Here is a 15,990-nt window from a genome sequence, read left to right on the forward strand (position 1 = left end):
TACTGACCTGGTAGAGGCTATCTTAAGTAGATTTTGTCTCCGAGGTTTTGGGAAACAAGTTAGAGACTAAAATAAAAGCACTAACTTTATCCATCATCCTTTCTATTTAACATGCTTTCCACCAAGCACAAATGCTCTGTACTTGGAGTAAGAGGAGAAATTTCAGTGAGAGCTCCTGTTAACCAATGACAGCAACCTACTTTATCTGAAAGAGTAAGTTATCTTTAGTTCAATGGCTGTTGAAATGTCTGGTGGCTCACAGCTGCACTGTACACAATTCCAGGGGTGATATACAACAATATAACAGGCATCTTGTAATGATCCCAATGTCACGGTAGAAAGATCATTATTGTTGAACCTGATGGTTGTTAAAACATCAGTATGTGAAACCTAGCTGTCTTTAGTACAGAAGACAGTAATAGCTTGACCAGCTCTCTCTTCTGTAGAAATACAGTTGTTTTTCAGGTGAATTCTATTTTTAGTGTCAGGAGAGAAGGGCTGTAGTCCATATAATAATCATTTCACTATGAAATTATTTTTAAAAAAACACTATATTTAACAAAAATTACTTTCTGAGAAGGTTTGAAGTTTGTCACAGAGTATTCCATTAGCAAATACCTGTTTGTGGTTCTGTGCAGACTTTATGGTTGCCATTATAAGCTGACTTTTGTGAAGTAGTCATGGCAGTGGATTCATCCTAAATAAATGTAAGCAATTATCACTTCCCTTAGCAAAAAATACCAAGCATCAAAAATGAACAGCAGGTTGATTATGTGTGTGTGAAATGACCATAGCAGTTAAAAAAGTGAAAACATGTTCACTGCAGTAACCTCTAAGGTGAAATGCTTTGCTTTGAGAACATCAAAGCACTTCAACCTGAAATGATACAATGAAGTGCATGGACAGAATGCTGTGAAGGACTGATCTAACTTCTGGTACATGTGATATGCACATGGGAAAATCCAGACAAATAAAATCACTTTTTATTTAGTTTTAGATTATACACACAATTTTTTTTTGTGGGAATAGTTTACAAAAATCACTAGTATTTAAAATGCCTTGGAGTTTATTACAAAAGTATCCCTTGTTTCCTTAGTCTAGTACACCACAAAGTAGTTCTCAATGTCAAGCAAAACAGAAGAAGGAGGCCACCTTCAGATAATACTTGCTGGTTACGTCCAATGCATGTTTTGTGCTTCCATCTTGGTGAAGTGGGAATAGATCAAGAATTATGAGGAACTTGCTTCGGCATTAATTATGGAGTGCCTTTGTTCATGTAATAAAGGTAGAACATGTCATCATACTTGACTTAAATAGGCTGCTTTGTTTAAAAAAAACTTCAGCTAACCCTGTACCGGTTTAGGGTGTAGTCATTTGACTTGCCTGCTATTTTTGTCTTTCCAAAAAGATGTTACATTAATTTTGAAAGTACCGATGTATTTTGTATGAGTTTGTAATACAGGGTGTCTATTTTTACCCTGCAGAAACTCATACTAAAGCATTATGAATTTTTTAAGGATAGTTAAGAGGAGAAGTGAGCAAAGTTGTCCTCTGCTGTTTGGCTTTAAAAAAAAAAATCACATAAAAGAAATTTTGACTGGCATAAGCAAAAAAGGCATCTCTACTCTTTGAAGTACTGTGTGAGCAAAGGTCGATTAAGTCAAATGTAAAAGCGTGATTACCAATAAGTTCAGTTAATAATGTAGTCTAATGCTCTAAATAAGAGCATTATTAAAGCGTGCTAAATAAAAACAGATTTAAGTTTTTTTGCATCCTGACAATGATTTATTTTTTTGCTCTAAAGAATTTGAAGTGTGTAGAATTACTTATTGACCTGGTTGTACAAAATTATAATTGTTTATCATTTTCTGAATAGCAGAGAATTGCCCTCTCCCTCAGAAAGTGTCCTAAGTCCATTGTGGAAATGGTCATCTGCTGCAAGACATCTTCATAGCCTTGCCCCAAGAAGGAGGTATCTCATATTTGTTTCTGAAGATTATTCTTTACCTCTTGCCTTGCTTAAAGTATTGCTGACTTTTCAGGAACTTACCATTGCTTTGGATGTCCTTCTTAATGGAAGTAATTGGTGCAGGGAGAAAAGGGAAAGTGAGAGATCTCAAAGTACGCAAATACCTTCATAAATAGAAAAAAGGTGACCTTCAGGTAGCATGAAAATGATACACATAGATTTTTTTTTTTTTACTCACTGTGAATATGGAGGTTCTTGTTAGACTGAAACAGATGAGATTCACTCTTGGTTTTAGTTGGGTCATGGAGGGGGGATTATGTTAATGTTCTGCATGTATAAATTAAATGTGATTGTCAGTAGGCATATGGAAAAAAGTGGCTGACTCGGTATGAACCTGTGAAACAGTGCATCACTTTAGAAACTTGTCCTCTTCCTGCTCTGAAAAACAGTGCCCACTCCTTCCCACCCACGGTCCCCAGAAATTAAGGTGAAAATATCCATCAAATCTATACATTCTGAATTCTGTGTGAAGAATATTGATGTGTTATTTCATTTGTAATATTACAAATTACAGCTAAAGTAGCTGAATGAAGTACAGATGTGAAATTGAACTGAAATGCTTTATTATGCACTGAAATACATGCATAACAGAGCACAAAAGATCATCTCAAAGGTGAAAAAGAAGAGATGCAACATTGGTGAAGTACCAAGTGTTCTAACTGATAAGATACATTAGAGGTAAAGAGTCAAAAACAAATTCTCCAGTGTGTATGTAGGCAAGCACTGGCTTCCAAATGAAGGAGTGATTGTTTTAAGAGTGATGGAGAGCTGTTAGCTGTGTTCATTATCTGGAACTGACTGGATCTGTTCAGTAATATGAGTATAGCAACAAGCAAGGCAGATTTAACTAGTAGAGGTTAAGTTTTAATAGGAAACAATGATTATCTAGTAGATTATTACAGGGAACAGGATAGGATCTAGAAACACATGTTGCTAGCCACTAAATTATTTTGAAGAGCTTTTTCTTAGTCTCCTTGCTCTTATCATAGAACCAGAGAATTTTTAAGGTTGGAAAAGTCCTTCAAGTCCAGCTATGAACTTAGCACCATGACCATGTTCACCATTACACCATGTCCTCAAGTGCCATATCCATACATTTTTTGGAACACTTCCAGAGATGGTGACTCCACCACTTTCCTGGGCAGTCTGTTTAAATGCTTTACAATCCTTTCCTGCTCCCAGAGAGGATAACCATTATCTTTTAAAACTTTTTGTGATTATTTTAGCTGCATGGTCTGATCCTGGAAGTCATGCTGTACAGCTTACTTAGTAGTAAATACTTTTTTAGCAGCCTATAAAAATGCATTTGGGAGTGAGGAGCCTGTCTTTGTCTGAAAACCTGTATCTCTGCATAAATGTCGGTAATCTGTGACTCAATTAATTGCTTGTATTGCCTTATCAATAATACTAAATGAACACAATATGATTTATATAAACTTATAAGCTTCTTTTTTAGCTTACGACATCTCTGATGTCCTTGCCTTTCCACACAGTGTGTAGATTGGCATATATTTGTTACCTTCCCTAAGTGCATGGATTGTCCTGTTAAAAGGTATATTCCTAAGACTGACTTTCCTACAAATCATAAAATTATCAAAATTGGAAAAGACCTGTAAGTCCAACCTTTGAATAAACACCACAATGTCAACTAATCCATAGCCCTAAGTTGCATGTCTAGTCGTTTACTGAACACTTCCTGGGATGGTGACTCCACTACCTCCCTGGTTAACCTGTTCCAATGCTTAACCACTCTTTCAGTGACAAAATTCTTTCTCATGTCCAACCTGAACCTGCTGTAGCACATCTTGAGGCTATGGCTTCTTCTCCGATTTGGAAGAGGCTGACCCTTGCCTGCTACACTCTCCTTTCAGGTAGTTGTAAGAGAGTTAATACAGTCACTCCTGAACCTCCTTTCCTCCAGGCTAAGCACCCCCAGCTCCCTCAGCTGCTCCTTATAAGACTTGTGTTCCAGACCGTTCATCACCTCCATTGGTCTGCTCTGGACACACTCCACACTCCTCAATGTCCCAGGCTGGGATCTGCTGTTGACCCCCAGGCGTTTTTTGGCTGGGCAGCTTTCTAGTCTCTCTGCCCCAAGCCTGTAGCAGTGAATGGGGTTGTTGTGACCCAAGGGCAGGACTCAGCACCTCACCTTATTGAACCTCAATCCACTGGCCTCAGCCCATTGATCTGGCCTGTCCAGATCCCTCTGCAGAGCCTTCCTGTCCTCCATCAGATCAGCACTCCCACCTGACTTGGTGTTGTCTGCATATTGAGGGGTACTTGATCCCATCGTCCAAATAATTGATGAAGACAGTAGACAGGACAGGCCCCAGCAGTGAGCCCTGGAGAACTGCAGCTGTGACCGGCTGTCAGATGGATGTAGCTCCATTCACCAACACTCTCAGCCCAGCCATCCATCCAGTTTTTAACCCAGCAAACTGTACCTGTCTGAGTCATGAGCAGCCAGTTTCTCCAGGAGGAAGCTGTGGGAGAGAGAGTATCAAAGGCTTTACTGAAGTCCAGGTAGATAACATCCACAGCCATTCTCTCACCTGCTAGGTGGGCCACTTGGTCAAACCTAGAGACTTAATTTTGGTGGAACCCATTCTGCTCCACTAGAGAGTATTACTGTTGCTGTGATTTTCAGAGATGCATGCCTGGCTCCCCATCAAGCTTTTACTTGATGGCTCTTTAATTTGCCATCACCTTATTTTCAAATTTATGATTTGCTCTGGTTAAATAAAATGTAAATTGTTTGGAATAGTTTCATATGCTCGTTAAAGATTTAACTTAAAGTGTTAAAAATTTTGTGAAGTCAAAAGAATAATGAATAATTATATTAACTCTTTATAAAAAATTCCATAGATAAACAATTCAATTCTGCAAACAGTATTGTGTTTGAAAACAAATAAAGCTAGAGCATATTCCTGCTGTCTCATATAAGTAAAATACATCTGAATTGGTGAGAATTGTTATGTAAATAAGAACAGCAATGGTCTGCTACTCCATTTGTAGGCCAGAGTCAGATTTTCTAAAGGTAAAGTTGTTCTCTGTAGAAATAAATCCTCAACTTGGAACCAGTTTACATCCCAAAAAAATAAAGAATCTAGGTTCAATCTTTCAGTGACCTTTAACTTCGCATAAACAAATGTTTAGCGAGTAAAAATCAGAGTTCTGCACAGAACAATCTTTTGGGTGAAATAATGAAGATGAATGCAGCCCCCATATCCAATTACGTTATGTATTTTTTGTTTATGTTAACAGTGAAAAAAGTGAATGGATTTCAGTAACTGATACAAGTATTTTAATTAGGCCCATTACTAGAATTCATTTTTTCTTAAATGAAATCACACTTTTTGCCAGTCTTAAATTAATTGGAGCTACTGCTGGGTCCCCTTTCTTCAGTAGAGAATTCTTATATTTTTAACTGATTTATTTTTGTCATGTGCCAGGGCACATACAGAGCCGTTTTAAAACATTATTTTTATAACTTACTTGAGTAAACTGACTCTGACTTCAAAAAATGTGAGAGATTTTTATCTACACCCCCTTTATTTGTCCTTTACTTGCCAGAGCCTGCCTGATACTATTTTCATCTTTGCCTGAGTCATACTTGAGTTTATTCCATGTCTTCTGCTTTGCTTTAGACAGAGCTATGCATTTTAAATAATTCCATTAATAGAATTCACAGACAACTTGTAGCTGTACTGAATTCTGTTTTAAGTATTGTCTTTATAATTCCCCAATGTGACCAGTGTTATGGAACAAATGAAACTGTTCCTACCTATTTCCAGTGCACTGGTAAAGTTCTGCATTCTAATAACATGCTCTTCTCATTCATGCTAGATAACTGGAGAAACTTGTAAGAGAGGGCTGAATCTCCTTCGCAATACACGTCTGTTTTGTGATCATAGCCCATGCATGGGTTTACAAGTTCTAGGAAGCATAATTAATGTTGAATTATTTTCTGGAGAAAGACCATGTGAATCACTGAATAAATGGACATCTGACTATCCATTTTTGTTAACATGGTGGGATGAGGACTTAAAAAAAAGTATATAAGCAGTTATGCATAAATAGGAGGTAGGAGGACCAGCATCTCTCATCTATTAGTTCACTGCTCCTCACTTGCATGGTTTCTGCTGACTTGCCAGTAAAGCAGCTTTGTTCTCTGTCCATAAGGTATGGATGTGTATGCTCGCTGTGCAGATCATCTGTGTACCGCTGCAGGGATGATAAGCAGAACTTACCTTTCTAACACTGTAACCTGAGTTACTAACAAACAGTAACAGTAAACCATTCTTCAGGTGAATCAGCCCTACGGAAGCATTGCAAACTGTCACACCAAATGCACAGCTACCTCCTAGAAAGTAGAAAAGTCTTGGCTATCTTTGCTCTTGCCTTTGTGAGTATATTGAAGGATGTGTGTAGGACAGGAGCAAGTGCTGTAGCAAGGTATCTGTACTTTGAAAGGGAAGATGAATAAAAGTGTAGATTTAAAGGATCTGAAATCTGCTTTTTACTGAACAAGAATTAGAATGGGTAACTCCCTGGATACACAATGTTATTGGGAAATTAACTGCATATTTCTAGTAGGGATTGTGCATTTATTATTGGTGTATGTAGGATTTGACCTTTATTTGAGTTTGCTGGCCTTCACTAAAGGGCTGTTTTTCCCATGTAAGTTTTGTAAACTCAATATAAAGATTTGGCCACAGATTCTTAGCAGTTTCTTCATTTGAGGAATTTCATGAAAAAGGAAGTACTGTTCCTGGTTGTTCTGACTTAACAAATGTCAGAGAACGAGATTAAATTATCCACTCCTAGAAGTCATCAGCGATACTGATGCAATGTTCAAAACCAGGTGTTAGGCACATGGAGGTTAATTTGCCATAACATGTTTTGTGAAGTGTATGAGGTATTACTTTTCTTTTGCAAAGATTCTGAGGGGGCAGGGGGGGAGGAGGGGGTATACAAAGTCTTTAACTGATGAATCACTGTGAGTTTTCTTACCTCCTTCTGTGGTACCTCAGTGCCCTGGGCAGTAGGGTCCTTTGGGTTCAGGTACTTACCTGCCCTAACAAACTGTGTGTGAAGGTTGGGCTGGGGGGAAGCGCCCCACGAAAGTATTGCAGAAACACAGACTCCCTCAGGTTGGAAGGGACCACAGCGGGTCATCTGGTCCAACCTTCCAGCTCAAGCAGCTCATCCCAGAGCACATGGCACAACACCGTGTCCAGACAGTTCCTGAGTATCTCCAGTGAGGGGGACTCCACAACCTCTCTGGGCGACCTGTGCTAGTGCTTGCTCACCCGCACGGTGAAGAAGTTCTTCCTCGTGTTCAGGTGGAACTTCCTGTGCATCAGTTTCTGCCCATTGCCTCTTGTCCTACTGCTTCCGAACCACCGCGAAAAGCCTGGCTACATCCTCTTGCTTCCACTCTCCCCTGCCCATTAGATACTTGCATATTTCACATAGGTGTGGACTGCTAAGGGGTGAGCGGCTGGCGCGGGGGGCGGCGGGCGCGGCCGGCCAGGGGATCCGCACGCCTCGTGCAGCTGCCGCTCCCCCGTGCGGTTCGCACCGCCGGACGGGCCGGGCACCGCGCTCCCCGCGGCGATGGCGGCGCTTGCGCGCGGGCGGGGCGCGGCGGGGCCGGTGACGCGCTGCGGTGCGGGCAGGTCCTGCCGCCGCCGCATGAGCACGGCGGGGGCGCAGCGCGGAGCCGCCGCCGTCGCCCGGCGCCCCCGCCTGAGGGCCGCGGGGTGAGTGCGGACTCCTCGCCTGCCACGAAGGCGAAGCCTCGCGGGCGGGCATCGCCTTGGGCAGCGCGGAGCGGGCCGCTGCGGGGGCAGGGCCGCGGCCGGGACTGGGGCGGGGCGGGGTTCCGCGGTGCCGGGCCCTTCGGGGCTGTGGGGCGTGTCGCTGCCGGGGACCGGTGGATGCGTGCGGGGCCTCTCGGGCACGGCGGATCTCTGCGGGAGCCGCACCCTGCGCGCTCCCGCCCGCGGAGATGGTCGCAGGCCCTACGGTAGGAGCGGTGCCTGGTTTGCGGGCCCGGCCGCCATCGGGTCTGCCCGCGGCGCGGGGTGGAGCCGCCGGAGGCACGGGGCCCCGCGCTGGCCGTACGGAGCCCCGCGCCGGCCGCGGGCCGAGCTTATCCCTGCGCTCCGTGCGCGCTTCTCGCTCTGCTGCGCGGCCCTGCAGCGCCAAAGGCTGCGGGTGAGCCCTGGCCCTGCCGGCCCACCAGCGCTGCGGCTTTTTCCCCCCTGCCCCGATGGAGGGGTAACCTACCGTGGGCACTGGGTGGAAAATACGGCGGTTGGGATAACATTTGCCTCATGTGCCATGCGACTTGGCCTGCCCAACGTCTGTTTGACTTAACGCTCCGTGGGTAGGAGTTTGTTAACATTTGGGGTTTGGTTTTTATTTTTCTTTTTTTTCTTTCTTTTTCTTTTTTTTTTTTTTTCTTTTTCCTGCCTTCTCTTGCAGTAGTGGAAATCTAGCGCAGCAAGTCTTTCTTCGTAGGTATCGGTTCAAATGCTCGACAGAGGAGGTCTGAGAAATAGGTTTCACATCGGGGTGGGGTGGTGTTTTTCTTCGGTGTAAACTGTTTTCAGGCACCGAGCTTTGTGAGATGTTTAGAAATCCTCAGCTGGCCGAACTGTTGTGGATACTTAGAGCAGTAAGCTTTCTCTAGTATGTATAGGCAGAAAGTGAATTCCTTTGTACCTGTATAGTGTAAAAAACACCATGAAACTTCCGTATAGCCTTGTGGTGTGAATGTTGATTTTTGTGTATTTGTTTTTCCAGCATTAGGAAATTAGCTCTCCAAAGAGCGTGTTCCCATGAATGACGTTCCTTTGAAGAAATACGTGTGTGCACTACTTCTATAGGTTATACTTCATGAAAAGGCTTCTCTGTTTTGCAGGTAGTTTTCAGTGTGTATTTTGTGTAACGCTGGGTGACTGGATGTTGCTCATGGGATAGCCCCACCTTTTGGTTAATCCTTCATTGATATCATACTTATGACCAAAGAGTTTTTCTGGAAATTATACCTCATGTTGTGCGTTGTGGGTGCAAGTCTGTGTTGAAATATCTTTTTATTTCTTGGGCTGGGCGATGACAAGATAGTCTCCTTTCCTGAGACTTTCCTATTTAATGTCAAGATAATTTTAACACATAATTTCTGATGTTTCAGTTTACTTCTGTGATTATTTTTTGTGCCAGTATAAATTAAGCAAAATACTTTTTTTTTTTGTTTCATTAAAATAAAGATTCTGTCTTTTTTTTTTTTGAAAAAGAGTGGAAATTATGTCAAACCGAAGAGTAGTCTTGGTGTGTGAAGTGACACCTGATACATGTTTGTGTGAAGTGACACCTGATCTCAAGCTTAACTTTCAGTTCAGGTGTTGGAGGTGGCAGTGCTCATATTTTAGTTTTCATGTTCAAGTAGTTCACAGATTATTTTCCATATTGAAGCTTTTGAGCTTGAAAAATACTCAGTTGTCTTGACAGAAGATTTTTATTAATTGTCTTACTGCTGCTGGGAGGAACTTCGCTGAAATTAGGTGTGAGAAGTTACATGTAAAGAGAAAAAGGAGAAGGGCTCTCTGAAGTCCTTTTGACTTACGGAAGGAGTTTTCTATTTCACCTTGTGTTTAGGTTTTAGTTTAGGAAGGACATTCAGCTTGTCACTCAACAGCTTGTCAGCAGTGTGTCTCATGATTAGAAACTTCGCAGTCTTTAATATTCATGGTGATACTCTGCTAGACATAGTTGGGGATCACCTGTTTTTTGGCTCTCGATAGGTTATTTGAAACATCTCCTTGAATTCCATTATCTGTGAGCTGCTTGCTCTTAGGAGATTGCTCCTGTGATATGAATTGCTAATGTCCAAAAGCACAGAGTGCTAATCAAGTTGCACTGGCTCTGGAGTATAACTGCAGTAATTGAAGTGGTGAAACTCCTTAAACAACTTAGAGGAGAAGTCAGGTTTCTCGGAGTGAGTGTGAGAGTGCTGAACAAGGCAGCTCTTTGTGTGGATGCTTAGGAGAGATTTGTAGCAGCAGTGTATCTCTGGGTGTGTTTTCAGGCCCTGCCCACTATCCACAGCTTAACTGTCCAATATCCTGTGCTAAGCATCAAGAAGATTATGAACTATCCAGTGTGTGTCCTGGATACATGGATGATTCAGCATGGTTTTCATTTGGAATTGCAGTTAGCCGTAGAAAGACTGGAAGCAGGGGGGAGGAGGGAACACCCAAACATCCTTTCTTTTGCAACAGCTGCAGAGGCAGCAGCCCTGAAAACGTCACCCTAAAACACTTAGTATATTATGAAGTACATAAGAGCTTCCTCTACATTCTTTATAAAACTTAAAATTTCTGAGAAGCAGGGTGTCCGAGGGTTTGCATACTGGAGGTAGGTAATACTGTTTCAATTGTTCCAAGTGTAATTCATAAACTAAATGGTAAAAATCAAAATTTTGAAAGTGAGAACAATTGCTGAGAGTATTATGGGTTGTTATGATTGTGTTTCTGCACACTAATGAGGTTGAAGGGTTTGGAGTATATTTGAGAGATAAGTATGCAACATGGAGCCATGGTTTTGGTTTTCTTTTTTCTTTTTCCTTTTCTTTTTCCTTTTCTTCTTTTCTTTTCTTTTCTTTTCTTTTCTTTTCTTTTCTTTTCTTTTCTCTTTTCTTTTCTTTTCTTTTCTTTTCTTTTCTTTTCTTTTCTTTTCTTTTCTTTTCTTTTCTTTTCTTTTCTTTTCTTTTCTTTTCTTTTCTTTTCTTTTCTTTTCTTTTCTTTTCATCTGGATTACAACCAGGATTGAGGGTTTGCTTTAACTCAGTTAGTGAATTGGGAAGTTCAGGTCTTTGAGTTGATTTTTTACAGACTGACCTTAACCATGAAGACAGCGTAACCCAAAGCAGCAATCACTGGGTTAGGTGCTAGAAAGCACCTCTGACATTTACCACTGTATTAAGTTTTTCCAAGAGCTGGCAAAAGTTACTAGTTTTCCAGTTCTTGTTCAGTTCTTGGTAGGGAAATGCTTAGTTTCTGCTGTGGTAGTCCTTTTCGTTCTGGCTATTTTTATTGCTTCCTTCTCCCTCCCTGTGCCATTCACCTTACACCTGATGTGAGAGTTACGCCGGCCGGGCAAGAAGGAGCTGACTTTTGCAGTATTTCTGTCAGCTTAAATCACTTAAGCTTTGAAAGTGATACTATGTGACCCTGATGACAGCAAGTTTGTCATATCTTGAAGTAACCCTATGCTTGCAATGCCAGTAACTTTCTAGGAGCTTCTTTTCAGGCAAGAAATAAAATAGTGCTGTTTTGTTTTGCTCCTTTCCCTGGCAAATGCTTTTCTTGCTTGCTTGCTTAGCTTTTTTTTTTTTTTTTGGCTACTTTGTTTTTACAGTCAAGTGGATTGCTGGTAATGGCTGCATGACATAGTTGACAACCTGCTGTAAAGGACTTTGGTGCTTCAGTCTTCTGTGAAGCTTTATATATGTCATTTTGAATGTCTGATTATATGCTGCGATTTATCTAGTCACGTCAAAAACTTGTCCCTTTGCTATAATGCAGCAGTGGGTAAGCTATCAGCTGACTTCTTTTGTTCCCTACTGTAAATATTTATAGCAAATGGCATGAGGGAAAGGCAGTAACTGATTTTCAGAAGTATTTTTTCTTTGACTAGTGAAGATTGTTAGCCTTTTCATTTTGTTTTAGGTTTACAAATTAGACTGTCTTCCACCAAAAACTTCAGATAATTTTTTTCTGCTTGAAGGAGTTGGATAGTCATTAGATAAGGGATTATTTTCTGCCATTTCCACATAAAATCTTAAAATTATATCTGGAAGAAAAGTATCTCTAGTTTTTCTACTATCTTGAACAAACCTTTTCTCATGGAATAAATACTTCTAAGGTAGTTTTAGGTATATTACAGTATTTTGATGGCACTAAAAGCTTTTTGTGCTGCTGCATTTTAGGATCTTAGGAATAGATAGCTGTTCTGTGTGCACTCAATGTCATTCCATCCTATTTTACAATTTAATTAAAAAACCAGCTGGTCCTGGTAATTGACTCTCTGGGCTATTGACTAGGACTTAAATTCGTATTAAACGTCTACAAAGTAAGATTCAGTATGGAGTGGGAAGTCTTTGTTTTTGTTTTCCAATGCTTGTAAAGGTTCAGGAACTGGGCTAGGAATAGTCAACTTCAGGAAACAAATTCTCACTACCACATTAGTTACAATTCTTTATGTATATGGTTTTGTTTACTGGATTGTGATTGGGTACAATGTAGTGTTTGCCAACTTGAAACTTAACTGTGAAGCTTGAAGGATTTCCCCAGATTTTTAGGATGGTTTATAGGTAACCAAAACTTTTATGGAGTGTTCTGTGGATTGAGCTTTCAGGATATAAAGCAGTTTGTACAAATAACTCTGACATCTCTAAACAGCTTGTGAGATTTTTTTACCTAACATTAGGTCTCATGTTTTTATTAAGGAAATTGTTCACATGCAATAACTTTGCTAGTTTGTGTGGCTCTAAAATAGAACTTCATTCTTGAAAAAAAAACCAAAAAGCAACCCACAAGCAACCATTTTTTCAAAAAGATAGTTGTGCAAGTTGTGACTTGAGACACTGAACTGGAAAACTATATATTAGGTATGAAAGAGTAAAGAATTAAATAGCCAGAGGAGCTACCTGTGGTATAATTGCTGAGACTTTTGCAAGTGGACAGTCCTCCTTATGGTGCAAGAGGATGAGATGGGGGAGATTGCACCACTGTATTAATAGCAGTGGCCTGTTCTTACTGCTGTCAAAGGGAGAGGATTCTGCTGTCCTGGTAATTCTTTTGTGTAGTGTTAAGTAACATACTGCTCATTTCTGTATGGTGTGTGCTATTTGTGTGGTTTTGCCGTATTTAGAATGCTGGTTATCACAGTGTTTACCTGCTTTCTAGAAGTTCTTTGGGTAGGTTGCTTTTGGTACAGAGACCATGACTCTTGCTGCCACATGTTGCTGGTTATCCTAAATTTTTGACACAGAGCTTATTCCTACAAGTGTAAATTCACTTAGGTAAATAGTCTGTTCTAGCAAACAATTTACTTCTATGTTTAAGAACATAAACCACAAGTGGTATGTTGGAATTAAGATTGCCTAGAGGACAAAGAATGAAGAAGTATTTTTATCTGGTTTTGTTTAAATGGACTTGCAAGCACTTTGAAAAAGAATATTTTGACCTATGAACAGCTTCTGAGGCTTTGGGATGTATGAAATGAGATACTATGAAAGGTGCATTTGTGTGTAATTTAATCTGCACCAAACTGGGGGAACTCACATGTGCTTCTGTGAGAGGTAAAAGTGCTTTTGGAAGCATACCCCAGAATGCAATCACCTTCAGGGTTTCAGTGTAGGTTTTTTTATGCCTAGCATTTGTGACCTTTTTAATAATTACATGTTTTCTCAGTTCGTATCTATGGTTTCTCTATTTAATTTTTAGGTTTTTTGCGTTTCGACACTATTCTGTCACCTGGGATTTTGTATTCCTTTCCTTTTTTGCATACTAATTTGTCTTTTTTTTGGTACTGTACCATTTAACAAAGATTTAGCTCAGCTACTTGCTTGCACTCTCTGATAAATGAGTACACATCAAAATAATGACTTATTTGCTGCAGACTTGCTCATAGTTACTTTTTTTCACCTTTCAAATCAATAGCTCCATAATAATCAAAAGTGAAGTCCAAGCTTTGGCTTTAAAAATATTTTGGGATGCACTGAGCTTTGGATACAAAGCAAAACATGGAAATATATATATATAAAAATATGTATATGTATGTATAGATGAACAATCTTACAGGTTTTGCAGAGCTATTGTGGTCAATAAACATAAAAAACTTAAATTTTGATTTTTCTCTTGATAAGTATAGCTTGATATGTGGTTTTAGCAACTCATCTATTTATGAAAATAAGATACCATGTTTTAATAAATACTGAACAGACTCAAAAACATGCCTTTCTATATAACAGCTTTTATTTTCCAGAAACTTATTTTCTTAAGGAATAAGAAAATAGAATGTACTGCAAGTAGAACAGATGCAGTTGTATTGATAAACTTTGTATATCCACATGTGGTTTTGATTTTTCTGATTTCACTTGGAGAGAACTGTGTTTTTTGAAATGTAGTTGAAGTACTTTGCAGGAAAATCCTAGTATTAGTTCTGGAAAATTTCAGACATCTCTGGCTCTTCAAAGTAGTCTATTTTCTGGTTGTGGGTTTTGTTTGTTTTTTTTGTTGTTGTTGTTGTAGGGTTTTTGTAGTTTTTTTTATTATTTGTTTGGTTTTCTTGTGTGTGGTAGTTTGGTCTTGCTGGTTTTTTGAGGGTTGAGAGGTTTTTAAGTAAAGAAAATGCAAAGATACTTAAAATTTTCTTAAAATTACATTTATCCTTCCCAGGCAGCCATGTTTTGTGTTAAAGTATTTTGGTCAGTTGAACATGTGAATTCTGTTTATGTAAACTGAGAATGTCCTTCAGCTTCAGTAACAGAGAGATTATCCTTGTTTTCCGTAAGAGAAAATTTTAATAGCAGGATTTTAGCATGAAAACTCTCCATGGTTTTGAGAGTTAAGAGTTTCTGCCAGTTTCAGTGAGGAAGAAAAAACTAACATGAAAGTAGAGGTGCTGTTGCTTAAAATACATTTTTGAGCCTCAGGTGTGACATTATTGTGTGTTTAAGTTATGAGAATTTCTTTCAAGTATGATGTTACCAAAATGACAACAGAAGTGCTCAGCACTAACGTGTTGTAATGGTGACTGTGCTTTTTCTTCCTAGTGTCTAGCCTAAGCCTTCCTCCTTTCAGTTTAAAGCAATTGTGTTGCTTCTTGTCCCATCACTACACGCCCTTGTAAAAAGTCCCTCTCCAGCCTTCTTGTAGGCCCTCTCTAGTGCTGGGAGGCTGCTCTAAGGTCTCCCCAGAGCCTTTTCTTCTCAGGGGTGAACAGTCCCAACTCTTTCAGCATTCCTCTGTATAGGAGAATTGTTCCATCACTCCAGTCATTTTTATTGCCCTGTTCTGGACTCGCTTCAGCGAGTCCACATCCTTCTTACATTGGGACCCCAGAACTTGTGTCAGTAAAATCTCCTCTGAAGCCTGTTACAGTGTCTGACCAGAATTATTGCTGCCTTGCAGAGGCTGAGCATCTTGGTATTCTTTTACTATGTATATATATATAACTTAGTATTCAGGAGGATGGAGTTCATGCAAGTCCTCTGTAGGCACTCCCAGCCATGCCTAATAGACTCATCTGAATAGGAGGTCTGAATGAAACAGCATAAGTTCATTTCTTTAGCCATTGTTTTGAGCAAAAGAAAATTGCTTTGTGATGATCCTTGCCATTTTTTAGAGTAGTTTTGTGGTTAGAGTGTTTATCCAAGAACCAGGAGTTCCATGGATTCCATGTGATTCTTACATTTCGGCAAATGCCAAAATTTCATATGAAAGGGAAATACTGGAAGGGGTATCCTCTTCCCTTTGCACGAACTTTGTCAGTAAGTGTGAAATTTATATGGTACTGAAAAGCTGGATCCACAGAGAAGGTGGCTCAGTGGCTCAGTGACAAAGAATTCACCTAGGAGTGAGGTAAATGTGCTTTTCTGAAGAGAAAGGAAAATGTGAAAATTACATGTAACTTCATGCAGGCCATTTAATTTATTGTACTGTTGATAGCATTATGACAGCATTTATTACAGTGCAGCTTTCTGATCCTGTGAAGACTGCCTTTTCCCCTGTTTAGATGGGAGGATGGATAACATTTCTCAGGCAAGGTGAAAAGGCAGAGGGAGATTGCAGAGAATCCAGCTTTTATTGACTTGGAGTTTTACTTAGTCAACACTTCTTGCTCTCCTCTGCTTCCCTCCAACTTGAGGTGCTTTCATTTAGTTG

General features: G+C 40.1%; 1 protein-coding gene across 10 annotated transcripts in view; it reads left to right on the plus strand.

The window, feature by feature from the left end:
* Positions 1-7,720: 7,720 nt before the first annotated feature.
* The window catches only part of AGTPBP1 (ATP/GTP binding carboxypeptidase 1), a 65,799-nt gene continuing 57,529 nt past the window's right edge, over positions 7,721-15,990 (plus strand). For 5 of the 10 annotated variants that reach the window (XR_005603777.1, XR_005603778.1, XM_039566574.1 and 2 more), the window contains exons 1-2: positions 7,948-8,063; positions 8,846-8,963. The gene's annotated coding sequence lies outside the window, so the exon portion shown is untranslated. Of the gene's footprint in view, positions 7,798-7,947; positions 8,064-8,407; positions 8,427-8,845; positions 8,964-15,990 lie in introns of those variants that run through there. The other 5 variants (XM_039566571.1, XM_039566570.1, XM_039566573.1 and 2 more) reach the window with 5 other exon arrangements.

Source organism: Corvus cornix, chromosome Z (assembly GCF_000738735.6).
Source record: "Corvus cornix cornix isolate S_Up_H32 chromosome Z, ASM73873v5, whole genome shotgun sequence".
Lineage (NCBI taxonomy): Eukaryota > Metazoa > Chordata > Aves > Passeriformes > Corvidae > Corvus > Corvus cornix.